Source organism: Danio aesculapii, chromosome 24 (genome assembly GCF_903798145.1).
Source record: "Danio aesculapii chromosome 24, fDanAes4.1, whole genome shotgun sequence".
Lineage (NCBI taxonomy): Eukaryota > Metazoa > Chordata > Actinopteri > Cypriniformes > Danionidae > Danio > Danio aesculapii.
The window spans coordinates 42,330,904-42,344,217 of NC_079458.1; the positions used below are offsets into that span (position 1 = coordinate 42,330,904).

The window sequence follows — 13,314 nt, forward strand, 5'->3', positions numbered from 1 at the left end:
CTCTCCTGCACCATGCTGAATCTCCTCCTCTGTGAATCTATTATTCTGATCCTCCAAACCGTCCATCTGATCCTCTGCACTTCAACACCAGGACCAGATAACAAACACAAACACACACACTTCACATTATTCAGGGCTGGTGGATTTCTCATCTGTTGCCAGATTATTGCAGGTGTTGTTGCCAGATATTCTGTGTAAATGTGTAATCGATGCGAAAGCTGTGCCAGTGGATTCCTCTGATGGGTTTTTCTGTGATTTTTGTGTCTGCCATCGAAGTCTTTCTTCAGTTTTCACAGATTGTCAATGCAAATAAGGTTCATGTGTCGCTGTAAACCTTGATTTATGACTAAACACAGTGGTGGTGCATGTTTTCGGTTGCCAGGAGTTTAGAAATTTGACATTTTTGCTCACTTTATTAGTTTTACTGGTAGCTGATAGAAGTTTTGCGTCTCCAAGAAAACCCTTTTATTACTTTTCAAAATAAAAAATGTAATTAGAGACGTTTAATCATAAAAATATGAGCTTAAAGACTCCAATATAGCTATTTTTGACTGTTTCTGCCTCCTGAATCAGACGTTCAGCTTCAATTCTTATTAAATAATCACGCGTTGTCGTCTTATGTTTGTGTGTTTATTCTACTAATTACATAAACATTTGCATGAAACATCTATTTTCTGTATTATTTGCTATCTGAGTTATAAAAAACAATATCATCTACATGCTGGTTAACTCTGTTGCAAGTGTTGTTGCCAGATATTCTGTGTAAATGTGTAATCGATGCAAATGCTGTGCCAGTGGACTCCTCTGATGGGTTTTCCTTGATTTTTGTGTCTGCCATCGAAGCCTTTGTTCAGTTTTCACTGATATTATTTTACATTAATAATGGATTCAGTTTACTTTTGTTGTATTATTATTATTATTATTATTATTATTATTATTATTATTATTATTATTATTGTTATTATTATTATTATTATTATTATTATCATTAATCTACCTGTCATTTAAATAACATACACTCAAAGCATGTTTTATTACCAGCCCAAAACATCTCTGATTAAATTTGAAACCATATTATAGGATAATTATTTGGATTTGTTTTAAATTTAAAGTGAATATGATCTTCTATTTAATAAGACAGTATTCATTTACTATAATGCTATATTGAATATTTGAAATGTGCTTTTATTTGTATATATATTACACTGTAATCTATTCAGTGCTGAAATTTTGTCTTTAATTTTATGGTAAAAAAGGGGGGAAAAGCTAATTCTTTGGTTAAGTTGTGCAACTGATAGTGTTTTCTGTTGTAATGATGACCTATGGACAAAAAATCAAGTAGGTGGTTATGATGCCTGTTAAAGGGTTAAATAACACATCTCTGAGTCAATCAATGCTGGAAAACATTTCCAGGATTCTTTGCCAGGATTCTCACTTATTTTTGGCAATTCTGATTAATTTGATACATTCCTGTAAATCAAAGTATTTTATATTATTATATCAAAGTGTTTTATTTGAAACAAACAAACAAATACACAAATAAACAAATAAATAAATAAACAAATAAATAAATAAATAAATAAATAAATAAATAAATAAATAAATAAAGTTTCTCCAGGATTCTTTGCTGAATTAAATGTAAAAAAAACAGCATTTATTTAATACAGAAATATAAACTATTTAAATCTGACTTCTTGGCAATTTTGATTAATTTAATACATCCCTGTAAAATAAAGTATTTTATATAAAATAAACAAATAAACAAAATTAGCCAGGATTCTTTGCTGAATAAAATGTCCAAACACAGCATTTATTTAATACAGAAATATACTTAAATAATTTAAATCTCACTTTTTTTGGTAGTTTTAATTAATTTATTACATCCCTGTAAATCAAAGTATTTTATATTTTTATATCAAAGTGTTTTATATGAAACAAACAAACAAACAAACAAGCAAATAAATAAATAAAAGTTTCTCCAGGATTATTTGCTGAATAAAATGTTTATACAATTTAAATCTCTCTTTTCTTTTGCAAATTTGAGCATTAAAATTGTCAAAAATGTATTATTTAATTACAGTATTTTATGTAAAATAAATAAATAAATAAATAAATAAATAAATAAATAAATAAATAAATAAATAAATAAATGAATAAAGTTTCTCCAGGATTATTTGCTGAATAAAATATTTATACAATTTAAATCTCTTTTTTTTTTGCTAATTTTAAATGTCAAAACTAAGTCAAAAAATGTATTATTTAATTACAGTATTTTATATGAAATAAATAAATAAATAAATAAACAACATAAGGCGCAGTGATTGCTTCCCAGTTACAGTGGTCATGCTCTCTCTAAAAGAATGCTATTTAAAGTTAATCACATCACTACAGAAATTTCAGCTCTGTTGAATCAACTCCAGTGTATTAGCAGCGTTTCCAGCCATCGCCACATCATTCCTCTGCTAAACTCCAGCCCAGCGGGACCACAACACAACACACACACACACACAGAACTGTAGCTAATGAAAAAGCATGTTTAAAGCAAACACAAACAGTACAATGAGCATTGCTCCAGCTTTAAAGCCCGGTGGTCCGCTCTTGATGTGTTTCTTACAGCCGTCTCAATAAAACACTGACAGCTTCACGTTAAGCCGGCTTGTGGACACATTTATGACTTCTGAGATTTGAATGCAATTTTACGAGCATTAATCATGTTACTCGGACGCTAGTGTCACAGTGGTAATAAGCTGTTCATTAGCTTACGCTGTAAACACACACTAATAACTGACACACAACTCCCCTATCTGTCATTACACACTCGCTAACAAGCTCAGCGCACATTTACTGCGGAACACACTGCGCTTCAGACTCTTCTGTTTATAGATGAAGATGAACTGATCACGGGTCACGCGTCTCATTTTAAAACTCAGCACAGAAAGTATACAGCAGAATACAATTGTGAGGACATGAAGGTCGCTGGTTCGAGTCTCGGTTGGATCAGTTGGCACATAGGGAAATTGATGAACTAAATTGGCCGTTGTGTGTGTGTGAGAGTGTGTGTGTGTGAGAATGAGTGTGTATGGGTGTTTCCCAGTACTGGGTTGCAGCTGGAAGGGCATCTGCTGTGTAAAACATACGCTGGAATAGTTGGTGGTTCATTCCGCTGCATGTGTGCATGCGCGCATGTGTGTGTGACGGATGCGTGTGCTCATTGACCTGCAGGGCTGATAGTGTGTGTAAGGTGTGCTCTTCAGTGATCTGCAGGTAATGATATAAGCACACAGGCTGAGCTCAGCGTATGGATTTCGCATTAGTGTGTCCTCATGGTGAGAGTGTGTTCAGTGCTGTCCGTTCAGAAAAACACACACTGGTGTCAAATCTAAAGTGATGAAACTCCTTCTGCTGCTGCTGCAAATGAAAGCTAAACGTCTGCGAGTGTGTTCTGTCACGCAAGCAGCCGCTGGTCAGGACTGGAGCAGAAACTGGAGGAAGAGATTTTGGGTTTGTGCTGAGATCAGATCAATGTGGACAGCAGACGTCTGCTCGGAGTCTCTGCAGTGATCAAGCGGAAACTCACTAATGTGATGAAGCACATTTCATACAGGACACACACACACACACACACACACACTAACAACAACACAAGCACAGCCACAGACTAAACTATAAAACCTACACTGTAAAACAAGATATAAAATAAAATGAAAAGAATAAGAAAATAAGTTATTCATACGTTCATTCATTCTACCATAAATAAATTCATTCGTTCATCCATCCATCCATCCATCCATCCATAATTAAATAAATAAAATCATTCATTCAATTGTTTGTTTGTTCATAAATAAATGAACTCATTCATTCATAAATAAACAAATAAATGATTGACTGATTTATTGATTCATCCATTCATTAATAAATAAATGAAAAATAAACAAACAAACTAACTAATTAATGATTTAATTCAGCCATAATTAATGTATTGATTGACTGACTTATTGATGGATTCATTCATTCACAAATAAATAAATGAAAAACAAACAAACCAATGCATCAAAAATTCATTCATTCATTGATAAATCAATCAATAGATAAAGAAATAAATGAAAAATAAACAAACTCATTAATTCATTCATTTATCTATAAATAAATAAATGAAAAACAAAATAAACAAACCAATTCATAAATTAATTAATTCATTCATTCATTGATAAATAAACCGATAGATAAATAAATAAATGAAAAATAAACAAACAAACTCATTAATTAAATCATCCCTCCATAAATAATTAAATAAATAAATGAAAAATAAACAAACAAACTCATTAATTAATTCATGTATCCATAAATAAATAAATAAATAAATGAAAAATAAACAAACTCATTAATTAATTCATGTTTCCATAAATAAATAAACAAAAAACAAACAAAGAAATTTAAAAAAAATGTCATTTATTAGACTAGTCAGTAAATAAGACAAAACTGGACCTAATCTAACAAAAAAGTTCACAGTCAGACAAGATAAGTGAGACTCAAAAAAGTTCACAGTCCAAAAATTAGTACAAAACAAAAATAATGTTGGGGAATATGTTAGGGAAAAGAATTAAATAATGTTAATAAACAGGAAACGAGAAAAAGAGAATACTGAAATGATCTTATTATTACTCAATGGTACTTATTATTACTGTCTTTCTATTCTTAAAGATGTTACGTGACCAAACTCTTACTGTCTGCTGAAAATAACTGTGCTGCTCAAAAAAGATGATTTAATGACGAGTTCAGAATAAGCATCTTTATTTCTCCTGCTGACCCTGAGCTTTTGAATGGGAGCGTATGGCACAACATTATTGCACATTAATAACACTTGACACATTCTCTTTGAACTCTTATATATCTAGATTGTTTGGCAAGAGTGTGAGAGCCGCAGCGCTGGATCCAGAACTGCAGGATCTGCCAGCGGTCCATACTAAATATCCAACTCTGCTTATGATGAGTCACGATTGGGAAGCGTTTCACTAATATACTCAATTCCTGTGTATCATAGTCAATGTGCAATCTGCCCTGCGTTATCTTGTCTGATTATTTATCTTCATTATCTTAACCTCGATCTAAACCCATGTACTTTTACTTTACTTCCTGCAGTTGTGAGTTTCTAGATCTATATTCCCAAGAATAGCTCAGAAATGTGTCATATAAACGTCACAGTTTACAGTTTTATCACAATCACCAGCGGTCTAATCCTTGCAGATCAGTAAAGAACTACAAATCCGCCATTATATGGACTACATATCCAGTCGTGCCCCAAACACACCTGTACCAGATCACAATTGATTACACGCACACAGCCGGAGGAACGTTATGGACTATTTATACAGCACACACACACACACACATCAGGGCTGAGTCTTGTACTGTTAACTTTACAAAGCGTTTTCCTTGCCTTGCCTTGTTTAATTGTTGATTCCTGTCTGCAGCTTGACTTTTTGACTCTCCTCCTGTTGTATGCCCCTGAATCTGGATTTGCCTGTACACGGCGGTTTGCTCTATATATTATATAGTATATTATTGGATCTGCACTTCCTTGTCAGTGTCCACTTCACATTACAAGTTTCCCCAGTTCAGATTTCCTTCAATATGATCATCATATATGAAAAAAATGCATAGAAAATATAAATACTATAGTAATTTATGGTAAAAATAGTAGTGTTTTTAAATAATAGTAAGGTGTTTTACACTGTATGTATTATAGTATTTACAACTCTTAGTTAATGAATGCTGCAGCATACTGTAGTATTAACTATAGTGACCTGATAAATTAATAAATACTGTAGTGTACTTTAATTTTTACTAGAGTAAACTGTGGTGTATTGTAGTGTAATATACACTATAGTTGTAGAAAACTACAGTATTGGGTCAATTGTCACCACTTGCTGTAGTGGTTCTGTTTCCATAGCAACTGTAGAATCACCACCGCAGATCAATTACTACAGTTGTTGTGTTGCCATAGCAACTGCAGAATCATCACAGCAGATCAATTACTACAGTCATTGTGTTACCATAGCAACTGTAGAATAACCACAACAGGTCAGTTACTGCAGTTGTTGTGTTACCATAGCAACATTAGAATCACCACAACAGATCGATTACTATAGTTGTTGTGTTACCATAGCAACTGTAGAATAACCACAACAGGTCAGTTACTGCAGTTGTTGTGTTACCATAGCAACATTAGAATCACCACAACAGATCGATTACTATAGTTGTTGTGTTACGATAGCAACTGTAGAATAACCACAACAGGTCAGTTACTGCAGTTGTTGTGTTACCATAGCAACATTAGAATCACCACAACAGATTGATTACTATAGTTGTTGTGTTACCATAGCAACTGTAGAACCACCACAACTTATCAGTTAGTGTAGTTGTTGTGTTACCATAGAAACTGTAGAATCACCACAACATATCAGATACTTTAGTTGTTGTGTTACCATAGCAACTGTAGAATCACCACAACAGATCAAAGTACTTATAGTATTTTTCCAAAACCCTGTAGTATTTACTACACATTACAGTGTGATGTCATAAATGAAAAAATTATCTAGTAAAGGGTGCAAACCTGCAGCTGTAATATAATATAATATAATATAATGTAATGTAATGTAATGTAATGTAATGTAATATAATATAATATAATATAATATGTTTTGGTGGTATTAATTAATCCATTTAAACTGATTCATCACAATTCACAAAATATATTTTAGACTTTAGTTTTTATTACAGTAAACTGTGATTATTGTAGTGTAATAAACCTCACTTTTGCTGCTTGTTTAAACTACTTATTTAATATGAGCTGAATCAACACAATTCTTCAGGCATTTTGGGGGACAACCTAATTATTTTATGTTCAATTTACTTAAATTTGTAAGAACACATTATTAAGTTAACTTAATTGATTTGAAGGAAATGTGTGAAATACAGTATTTTTATAGTGTTGTTAACATTAGTACTAGCAGTATAACACCAGCTATTTATCCCTTATGATAAGCAAACATTCATTCATTCATTTTCCCTTGGCTTAATCCATCAGGGGTCGCCACAGCGGAATGAACCGCCAACTTTTCCGGCATATGTTTTACACAGCGGATGCCTTTCCAGGAGCAACCCAGTACTGGGAAACACCCATACACACACACTCATACACTACAGCCAATTTAGTTCATCAATTCCCCTATAGTGCATGTGTTTGGACTGTGGGGGAAACCGGAGCACCCAGAGGAAACCCACACCAACACGGGGAGAACATACAAACTCCACACAGAAACACCAACTGAGCCAGCCGGGACTCAAACCAGCAACCTTCTTGCTGTGAGGCCACAGTGCTGACCACTGGGCCACCATGTCGCCCCAAATAAGCAAACATTTAAGATAAAATGAAGAAAGATGCTATTAAGATGAGCTAATGTACACACACATGCTTGTGTTCTTTTATTAATCACACTAATGATTTTAGAGCATTTATATTTTGAGTTTTGCCATCATTTCTTTAGTTGACAGATTATTATAAAAATGCAAAAGAGCCCAAAGTAAAAGAAAAAACGACTAAAACGTCACATCATGCAGCCGAATCTTGACATTTCAATTGTTTCAGGCTCAACATGTCTCTCTGTTGAATGAAACCTGTGTGAATGTGCGCTGAACAGCTGTAATTGTGTGATTTGATGTATTGCCATGGCTAGTCATCTTTGCACAAAAGCGCAGTGATGATAAAAACATGTTGTGAGGTGATTCACGTCTGACAGTGTCTAATTTTCCCCGTTCACATTCACCTGTCAGCAGTGCTGAGGTGTGAAAAACACTCACACACACTCCAGAACGGAAGAAAAACACCAACAAACTGCTCAGACAGGGAGGGAGATGGTATAAATGCTTGAAAAACTTGAGTGTACCCCTCACAGATCTCTCTCTTACAGTAATCATTTCTCCAGGATGCTTTACGGTGATATTTTTGTGCATGTACATCAGATTAGTCAGTACCAAAACTGATCAACTAATCAGATCACTGCACGCAGATCAATATGTTGGGAAAACATTCATTCACTTTCCTTCAGATTAGTCTCCATTTCAGGGGTCACCACAGCAGAATGAACCAACATCTATTCCAGCATATGTTTTACACCACGGATGCCCTTCCAGCCACAACCCAGTACTGGGAAACACCCATACACACTCATTCACACACACACTCATACACTACGACCAATTTAGTTCATCAATTCCCCTATACTGCACGTGTTTAGGGGAGGAAACCCACACCAACATGTAGAGAACATGCAAACTCCACACAGAAACACCAACTGACCCAGCCGGGACTCGAAACAGGGACCTTCTTGCTGTGAGGCCACAGTTTTAACCACCGTGCCGCCCTGTCTTCCCTTTTCTGTTTTTTTTTGCAAGGTAATAACACACACCTTTTTTTGGAGCAATACTTCTTGTGAAATGTCCTTTACAAATAAATGTGAGTAGAATATAGTTAGAGAGTATCATGCTGCAGGTGGAAATCTGTCAAAAATGAGACGTCCTACAAAAAGACATCGGTGACAAGTGTGAATAATAATCCCACCGCTGGTTCTGATAGACATGATGAGCTGCAGATAATGGACATGAGCATCTCTCTCCGTCCACATACTGGATAATCACTATTGCTGACGGCAAAATACAGAGTGTTTTCCTGCTATTTATATCAGTGAGGATAGTCCAGGCTCTATACTCTAATGCAGAAATACGCCATCCAGCGTTTGGTCAGAAGCTCAGCTCAATTCAGTTCAAGTTTATTTGTATAGTGCTTTTATATAGTATAGTGGGACAATGGTAACAAGGATACCCTAAATTAAAAGTTACTATTAATATTTTTAAACTGAAACCACATCGTATCTGATCAGCAACTTTATAAGAGTCAAAATGCATGCACTGTGTTACTTTGCTTATTTATTTAAAACTTTCAAGTTAAAAACAGAGGTGGCACGGTGTCTTAGTGGTTAGCACTGTGGCCTCAAAGCAAGAAGGTCAGTGGTTCGAGTCCCGGTTGGGTCAGTTGGTGTTTCTGTGTGGAGTTTGCATGTTCTATAGGTGAATTGATCAACTAAATTGGCTGTAGTGTATGAGTGTGTGTGTGAATGAGTGTGTATGGGTGTTTCCAGTACTGGGTTGTGGCAGCAGGGCATTCGCTGTGTAAAACATATGCTGGAATAGTTGGCGGTTCATTCTGCTGTGGCGACCCCAGGAATAGAGACTAAGCCGAAGGAAAATGAATGAATGAATGAATGAATGAATGAGGGTTGACAATAGTGTGGACAGTACAGCGGTCAGGCTTATATACAGGTAATAATTTATTTGGTTGTATTTTTATGTATTTTTTGTTATCTTATTGTGTTTTTGTAATGTGGAGTGTTTATAAGAATATACCTAGAGCACATACTGTACCTGTTCATATACAACATGTGTACAAGACAACAGTATAGTGTTAACTTTTTCCAGACATGTCTCAAGTGCTGTTTAACTAGATTTCTTCAACACATTTATTAACATAATAGTTTTAATAACTCATTTCTAATAACTGATTTCTTTTCTCTTTGTCATGATGACTAGATATTCTTCAAGATATTCAGCTCAAAGTGATATTTAAAGGCTTAACTAGGGTAATTACATAAGCTAGACACAGTCTGCAGAAACACTTTGATTGACATTCTCCCTTTGAACATGTCATTAGACGGGAAAAGCCCCACCCACTAGTGACCATCTCTTCCTCATTAGCATATGACGTTAGACTTGTTTTCAATCAGCCATTATGCTGACACATATGCATTTGTAGCTCCGCCCTCTTCTGAAAAGAGCACAATCTCATTTGCATTTAAAGCGACAGTCACCAAAACGCCACAATTAGGATCAAAGCCTGAAGGGATCAGTTTCAGAGAGATGGAGAATATTATCTGTGTGTTATTTTCAGCTCAAACACACACACACACACACACTCTAGAGCGGGGGTGGGCAAACTCGGTCCTGGAGGGCCAGTGTCCTGCATAGTTTAGCTTCAATTCTAATCAAACACACCTGAACATGCTAATCAGTGTCTCCAAGATCACTAATTATCTATAAGCAGGTGTGTTTGATCAGAGTTGGAGCTAAACTGTGCAGGACACCGGTGCTCCGGTGCCCACCCCTGCACTAGAGACACCAGAGGCACATTTTACAGCTTGTATAAAGGAGCAGAATAGATATCCCTAACAATATTGACCCTAAAAATGATTAATAATTATTAAATATGATTAAATCTGCTTTCATTACAATCGATCGGTCTTAAAAAGAACAAATATAGTAGGAAATACTGTGAAAATCTTCTTCCTTCGCTAACATTACTTGTGAAACATTTGAAAAAAAGAATTCAAATTGTACAGCAGGGTTAATAATGCTGCCTTCAACCGTACACACACTGTTGACGTCAAAAATACTAGTTTCAGAACATCTGAACACTCGATAAATAAATAAAGATATTGATTCAGCTACATATATACAGCAGATGAATGAAATTCAATCAACAAAACCTTGAACCCAGATTCTCCGTCCAGTGACAGATCTGCTGGATCAAAGCCTGACAGCACGCGGAGGATGAAACAACAGCGCTTTCACAATCACAGCACTAACAAACAGAGACTTTCTCCATCCTACTGTTCACAAAAACCTCCATCAGGCAGAAAAATATACATGTTTGATGTCGGAGATGACAAACCTCCGCATCTGCACACACTTCACAATACACACACGTCAACATTAGGCTGGGGATGATAAGCGCCAAGTTAAACACTGTGTAATTTACAATAAAAATCATTAACAGTGTATCTTACCATCAGAATCTTATGTCTATTTCCTACATGAACCAGAAACAACGTATCGACACACACACTTTGACTCATTTGTCACAACGGTTTGTGGTTGAACACAAAGGGCTCTATCATACACCCAGCGCAGAAAGATGCAAGGCGTGATCTGTTGCTATGTTCAGACCAGCACAACCCTAATTCTCACATTTTGCTCCACGTTGTTGAAATAGTAAATCCATCTGCACCACTCTGTGGACTCATGTGTGTGCTGGTCTATAAAGGAGGTGTGTTGAGGCGCATTGTTGGAGCGTTGCTATTCTGAGGAGCTGAAATAGACCAACAGCACCATTGACCAACTAAAAGCTGCTCTAAAGTCCAGCAGAGCGCGTTAGTTATGCACCTATGGAGGTCTAAACACTTACACACTGCTGAAAACACACAGGATGATCAGCAACACACAAATATCTTTACAGATGAAAACAATTAAAGCATTAAAATGATCCAGAAATGATCAATATAAACAGCACTGCCTCCATGCCTTCTTCACCTCAGGGGGTGTTTCAGTTCATTCATGATAATCTGCATGTGTATAATGTGATTATTATCAGCAGTATTATTGATTATCTGCAGATTTAGATCTGTTTTAATAAACACAAGTGTAGATTTGTCCAGCTGTGGGGTTTTGGAGACGTCTGCATCACCATATGGGGCATAAGAACAGGACGTGTGTTTGGATATAACTCAGTGTTTTGACCACACTTCAATATTGTTGTTCATTTATTCCTCTGCTGGAGATTAGAACTGAATTTAGGAATAGTTTTGATCAAATCTCTGTGCTTAACAAAGGAAATTAAATATGTGGACTAATGGATGTGTTCAGTGGAGTGAGTTTCCACCGTTTCCTTACTCCACAAAAGTAAAGGAGTAAACAGGAAAAGTAAAGTAAAGAGAAAGTAAAGAGGCTGAATGGAGGAGGCTCGTTTTTTATCCTCACGCTGCAGATGCTCTGTAAGTGTAAAAACTGAACGCTTCACTAGTGAGAAAACAGTTAGTGAGTTAAACAAAGTCGCCATGTAAATACATGCACCCTGGAGCGACACAACTGACTCTTAAAGGGAATGAGAGACGAGACTCTGATTGGTTTAATGCAGGTTTTGCTCAAAACACACCCAGAACTCATTAGGAGAATAATCACGACCCTGTTAGACCATGCGCCGGGCGCAGAGTGGATTTATCCATCCTTAAAATAGCAAAAGTAGATTCAGACACAACCTTAATGCTTTTGCACCATGAGCTTTAGACTTTGCGCCTAGATCATTAAAATAGAGCCAAACGAGAACACACTCTAGTGGACTGAGCCGGTGTCCTCTCAAATCACACACACACACATACAGCTATCCTCAACACAGGCCTCAGATCAGTCGTTTGTCCTTCAGAAAACCAGCGTTACCATTATTACTATTACAGCTTATATAAAGGGGTCTAATAGGATAATATGCCGTGCCTGTTTGTAATGAGGCAACAAACACATGTAAACTGCAGAATATAAGTGTTTAACGCATGCTTATGCATTGTGTCATATCACTCTGCTCTTTCTGTCATTTCTCTACAGTAAAAAGAAGCTAACAGACTTCCAAAACTCATCTGTCATGCAGAAGCTGATTTCAATTCCTGCCTGTGTTTTCATATATTTGATAAACCCACAAAACACAACTCTTAACATCTCTGTCTGCATATTCTGTCAAGTATAATTATAATACAGCCCATACTTCATCCACAACACAACTCCAGGAGCAAAACAGCTTACACTGCTGGCATAAGGGTAGAAAACACACTCCTCCTAGCTGAAATAAAGCTCTCCAACATCTGGATTATTTAACACGGCGTCTACACAACCTGTTCAAATATTTTCTGATGAATAAAGTAGGATTATTTTGCATGTGTGTATTTCACAGTACATCATGCTATGTGTGAGTGTGTGTGTGTGTGTGTGTTTTCTACACCTTATCACTGATAAAAATAATCATAATCAACATTAATTCATCATTATTATTAACACACTTATGTTACAAATGTGTGTGTACTACCATCAAAACACTCAGTGTTTTAATAGCATTAATTTTAATGGGTGTGTGTTTCTGTGTATGTCTCTATGTGTGTATGCATGTTTGTATATGTGTGTGTAATTACATATGTGTATATGTCTGTTTGTATACATGTGTAAATGTCTGTGTATGTCTGTGTGTGTTTGTGCGTGTGTGTGTGTGGGTGCATGTGTTTGTGCATATATGTGTGTGTATATATATATATATATATATTTATATATGTGTGTGTCTATATAGAGTATGTGTGTGTATGTCTCTGTATGTGCATGCATGTCTGTGTATGCATATGTCTATATAGAGTACGTGTGTGTGGGTGTGTGCAAGTGTATGTGTGT

The 13,314-nt window shown here is 35.8% G+C and overlaps 1 protein-coding gene across 1 annotated transcript in view; it reads right to left on the reverse strand.

The window, feature by feature from the left end:
- vstm2a (V-set and transmembrane domain containing 2A) overlaps positions 1-13,314 on the reverse strand; it is a 39,681-nt gene that overhangs the window by 24,030 nt on the left and 2,337 nt on the right. The gene's annotated exons all lie outside the window — the stretch shown is intronic.